At 38.5% G+C, this 6,000-nt stretch overlaps 1 pseudogene; it reads right to left on the bottom strand.

Annotated features, from left to right (window-relative positions):
* Window positions 1-4,298: 4,298 nt before the first annotated feature.
* Window positions 4,299-5,917, bottom strand: LOC127195599 (heat shock factor protein 1-like; annotated as a pseudogene).
* Between the last annotated feature and the right edge of the window lie 83 nt (window positions 5,918-6,000).

Here is a 6,000-nt window from a genome sequence, read left to right as displayed (position 1 = left end):
TAGTATGTTTTACATAAACTCTACTATAAGACATATTTGTAAATAAAATTACATTAGTGTATTTGGAAATACAGGTTGAGTTTTATCTTTTGCATAGTGTTGATTTCAAATACTTACACCATAATATTTATGAAAAGTATGTTTATGATATCAGATATATACTTTATAAATGGTAGTTGCTTATTACCTCATCCTGTTGTCTTTAGGATGTTTTAACATTCATGCTTCTCCAATGCCTTTGCTCTAAATAAAACTGTGATCTTGAAATTTACCAGATGTGACAAGTACTCCATGAAACCACTCATCATGATTATTCTCAGTACAAATTCTCTTGAGAAATGGTGAAATTTTAAGTCACTGTTAAAAAATCTTTGTGTATATGTATGTGTGTGTGTGGGCAAAGGGTGGTGATGAGGGTAATATATGCCACCATTAAGGGGCCAGATGAGTATTTCCTAAATGTGGAGAATTTTTAAAAGACTGTGCTCTCTTCTGGTGCATATACTAACATTCAGGAGGGTCTCTGTTTACATACATTTCCAATTTGTGTTTTCTGTCTGGCTCCACATCACTTTTAAGATCTCAGAATCATTACAATAGACGCAAAGGTTTCTTTACTCAGAAGTCCTTAATCATGATAAATGTAAATATTGGTGATGAAAGTGTTTTAATAGGGGCAGCTGAGATAGCTTATTTGACATGCATGCAGAAAGACCCACCTTAGATTACCCCCACAAAAGCCATGTAAAATGTAGCTGCCTGTAATACTGTAATTGTATAATTGCAGTGCTAGGATTGTGAAAACTGATGAACTCTGTATCTTACTGACCAGCCAAGCTAGCTGATTTAACAAGCTCCAGGAGAAAGGCAGACCCTGTATTAGAAATGAAAAGGTGGGTTTATGAGAAATGATAGCAGAAATTGCCCTCTGACCTACACACACACACACACACACACACACACACATACACACATACACACACACCTGCACAGTCTAAAAAGTTGTTACTGTCTGAATGATAATTATCACCTCAACCCTGATGCCAAGACTTTTAAATTTTTTATTTAACATATTGTCACATTACGTATGTTAGATATGATTAGTTATTTTTGTGCTACCAAGAACAGCTATCACACAACAAAGATAGTTACATTTAATCTGCTGATGAACAGCTAAACCATGCCGAGTTTATATTTTAGCTCCAGATCATTCCTCTAAAAATAAAAATCCAAATAAAAGCCAGTCTAGTCATCAATTTTTTCTTCCAACATCAGAAATTAACTTCAATCTTTGAATTCTTTTGCTTTTTGTTTCACATTTTTGCTTGTATTACCCTCCCTTTCCCTCACAGAAAGTTAATTAGATTCCTGGTGCCTTCTTAGGCTGATACACAGTGTGCAGAAACTTGAACATCTGAATAATTGAGGTAATATTCCTGGGATCCTCTTTGATTGTGTAGAATACAGTTGTCCTTGTAGTCACTGATGAATAAACCGACAGCAATGGATGCTGGCTAGATATACACACCTGTACATATGACACCTTTCCCCCTTCTGTGTTGCTTTTTTCTTTATCTGTTATTTAAATCTATTAGAATGTCCTAGAATAAGAATATGTCTGAAACTATATGGGGTACTTCTGGTGACAAAATAGTTATAGTCTAAGTGCAAAAAAATAGAAATTTAAGAACTAAGGTAATTGAGACTTAATTTTGAGTTTCTTTTCATTAGTCATTATACAATGTAGCAATGTCATTTTTTATTCTATGGTGTGAGCCCATGTTCACTTACTGATTGACACTTAGTTTAATGTAAGTATCTGATTTGCATAAATCTAAATGTGAGCTTGTAAAAATACATAATAGCTGTCAGTTCCAGTAATAGAAAAGGCACACAGTACTCAACTTATTTTTTTCTGTCGTGGACTAACTTTCTAGATTAGGCTGGCCTTAAACTCACAGAGATCCACTTACCTCTGCCTCTTCAGGGCTGGGACTAAAGGTGTGCACTTCCACTGCCACTGCTGAGTTGTGGTGGCCTAAGTTATTTTTTAACACATTCTTTTTTGTTGCTGTTAATGTGCTGCTGCGGACAAGGTTAGCCCAATAAAGAATTTTGATTGAAGATAGGATTCAAATGTATACCTTAACTAAAATGTAAAGGTCATTGTAAGGTCTGTTCTCTGGATGGGAGGTTTGTTTTTATGTTTATGTAGAGTGTATGCAGGGAATAGGATAGACATGTCTACCGAGCCCTTGTCTGGGTATACAGAGTTAAACTGTTTTCTATTCTCAATGCCAATAAAGTTATATTAGAATTAGAGTGGGATAATGTAAGCAGATTTGGTGGTGTCATGCAAAAAAACATTTTAGTGATTATGAAACTTGAAAACCTCAGAAGAGGAAGATGTTGAATAAGCAGTTTGAGATAATAGTCATTCTCAAGGTATGCGCACTAAAGCTTACAGGAAATTCCCAATCCCCACGGACTTAGGGACAGTGAGTATGGAATACATGAGTAAAACATAGTCCTCGAACCAAGAACCTTGCACTTCGTGACTCAGGGACAATAAGGCAAAACATGGACAAGGCAGTTTTTCACTTGTGTCCACTGTACTTGTAAAGCAAAGAAGGAGATATTTGAAGAAAAAAGAAGGTTAAAGTATACTTTAAAAATGTTTTTAAGATTATAAACTTTTAACTGCACATGACTATATACAAGTGATATGTTATCTTATTTGAGTTTAAACTGGAAATAGTCATATTTTTGGAACAACAAAATCTAAAGTACCATATATAATAGTTATGTTCTTTTAAGTTAAATGACTTCTCTGTTTTAAAAATCATAACATATTTGCAAGACAGTAAGCCTTCCATATAACAACTAATACAGAAAAATACACTCTAAAAAGATAATATAGAATGTCTCATATTTCATCAAAGGCTATTGTTAACATTAAGTAAAAGTATTATGGCAAAGAAAACACAAACAAGCAAAAAAACAAACAAACAAAAAACAAAACAACAAGAACCAAAAAAAAAAAAAAAAAAAACCAAAAACCAAAAAACAAAAAATCACAAAACCCAGAAGGAATCCATCAAGGAACAGGAAGAAAAGGAGTGCAGTGATTCAAGAATCTATATTTCTCTTTATCTCCAGGGAAAAAAGCAGGCCTTCCCATCAGCATGTCCCAGCCTACTATCCTGTTGAAATATTGTAAATGTATTATAATCATCAAAATATATAGAAACCACACCCACATGTGGGTAGAAGTTCAATCCACTTTAAAAGGAATGTTACAGAACCAAATAATATTGTCATGAAGGGATAATATTTAAATAAATTTTCATTGTTACCTAATAAATTTGGTAACCTTATCCTCCCAATTAGGTAAACTTCATATTTTAAGAATGACTTTATTTGAGCAAATTTAATTAGAAATGGAAAAGAATATTATGGAAATTGCAGCATGGGAATTTATGTGGAAAAAAATAATGAATTACAGGAAATTAGGAAGGCTTTTTCACCTGAACAAAAAAGACAGAGGTTACAAAATTTGAGCCCATTTTTAATATTTTCTGGGTACATGTTGATTTTCAAAAGCCACTTCAAATTTAGAGAATAGTATTTGCCCCCGGTAAAATCCTTAGACAGAGTCTTCTCTCCTCTCAGTGCCACCTGATAATTTTGTTGTTACATCATTGTTTATACATTGTGAAAGTTTATAAAATTTGTAACAGTTATTAGAACCATTATTTCCAGAGATGTTTGGCATTAATTCTATTTTTGAATGGAATCTGTGTTCTCAGCCAGATCCTTGGTGACAGGTTTTCCATTTCAGATTTTATTTTCCTTTGCTTCATCACTTATTTGACTGGAGTTATTTATCAAGTTTGCATTTTTTTCTTCAGAAATGGTCCATAAATGACATATTCTCTTACTTTGTGATTGCTTGAAAATATTAATCATTTTGTACTGCCTTATTGTACTTGAAAGACAATTTGGTTATGTACAAAATCTTGCCTCAGCTTTCATTTTCCCTTAGACATCTGTTAACTATTGCATTTATGTTTCTGTTGTTTCCTATTATTTTGTGTGTATATATATATATATATATATATATACATATACATATTGTGTGTGTGTGTGTGTGTGTGTAGGGTTAAAGGGGACTCTCATGTAAAAATCCAATTTTATGAACAACTTACAGGGTCAGTCGAGGTGTGGCAATGAAATTCTGACAGAGAGTAGACCTGGGCTGAGGAAGATATAGCAGATATGCAGTTCTCACTATCTTCCTCTTAACCTAAGGTACTGCCCAATATCAAGTTCCATCTATGCCCCACTAGGGTTGTGGTGGTTTGGACTAGAATGCTCTGGAGTGCCCAATGACCTTGTCTTCCCAGGGCCAGCCACGTCTAGGCATAGGTTGGAGGACAGTCTGACAACTCCTGGGACCTCTAGGAGACAGTGGGACCCATGGATTTGGAGGGTTCAGAACCCATCAGAAGAGAGATGGTGGGATTGGTCGTGTAGTCATCACCCTCAGAGAAATAGGATCTCTCCCCCAGCTCAAAGAGCACAGGCAATTCACTGCTCTATGTATCCACAGCATCAGGGTCCAGCAGAAACTGTTGCTGAGCAGAGTAGTATACCAGCTGTTTCCGTGAGTCGGGGTTACTGGTTTCTGCCTCAATGGGCCTGGGGGGGCTCTTGCAAAGATAGGGACTCCTCAATGCTGGCCAGGCTACACACCAGGTCAGGCAGGCTCATGTCAGACATGGTCATTGAGGGTTGAACAGGGCCAGCAGAGCGCTGGTGTCCACACTGAATGGCTTGTCAGCATGGTGTGTAGGTTGTCCAGGTTGGAGTACATGGCTCCAAGTGGTCACCTAGCTCGTTCTTGTCTAGGCGGGTTACACTGAAGTACTTTTAGGGAGTGGAGAGGGTATGAGGCATGGGTTCTGGTTGTATCATTAAGGGCTCTGTTTGAGGCAGTAAGCATTGGCTCGCTCCAGGATTTCTCTGGAGGATGGGCACCCAGGGCTGGTTCAGTACCCAAGGTATCCAAGGTGGTCTGTAGGGTTCTTCCTCGACACGGACCAGAGTGCTACTGGACAGGGTCCTCTCATTTATGCACCTGTCTGAGGAAGCCAAAGGGCTGGAGGGGTCCAGCTCAGTGTTCAGAGCTGGTGAGAGCATCAGAGGTGTAAAGGCTTGAGCTGCTTTAGGCTGGAGATGGAGCTGAGTATGGTCCAGGACCATCGACATGCTCCAGGGAGTACTGTCGACCATACTTGGGCACAGAGTGTGCTGGGCTACTGTCAGTCAATATCAGAGGGATCTTTCTTGTCATCCCCAGGATTCAGTTCAACTGCACCAGTGAGATCAGGAACTGAACGAACTTGATGACAATTTTTTGCTGCTGGACATGCTTCCATCACAGGTTGGCAACCTCCTGTCACAGGGCCAGAAGCTTGGAATCCATTCACTCGTGTTTCCTCTTCATCAGCTGAATATCTGTCAACAGCCTGGTGACACTGTCCTGGCGTATCTTACGTCCTAACTCTTCTGGGTATACACGCTGGTCATTTTCCTCTTGATATTCTCAGGGAGCTATTCCTGGCCATGTAGAAAACATGGAAGTGGAAACACTGTGTTATCCCTCTCAGGCTTGACCAGGCTACCCTATACAATGTGGACTACTTTCCAGAAGCTATACATGTTGAGCTGCCATGTGAAGCTGGCCATGTTTTTGTGCTTGAATTACTTGGGCAGAACCTCCTTAGTAAACTGGCCTGGCCTCCAGAAGATGAGAGTGTCAATGTTCAGGTTGCTCACGAGGCTCCACATCTTGCTTAAGAAGGCCGAGTCTTTGCTAGGCCCCCCGTACACTGGGGACCACGGCCAGATCCATCTCGGATAAAGCAAGAAAAGGACGGAATGGAGTTCTAGAAAAGCAAGAGAAGACTGAGGTAGTGTCGTCACTGCCCCTGCTGT

The sequence above is a fragment of the Acomys russatus genome, chromosome 1, assembly GCF_903995435.1.
Source record: "Acomys russatus chromosome 1, mAcoRus1.1, whole genome shotgun sequence".
NCBI lineage: Eukaryota > Metazoa > Chordata > Mammalia > Rodentia > Muridae > Acomys > Acomys russatus.
The sequence above is the reverse complement of the archived record's forward strand: the minus strand, read 5'-3'. Positions and strand labels throughout refer to the sequence as shown.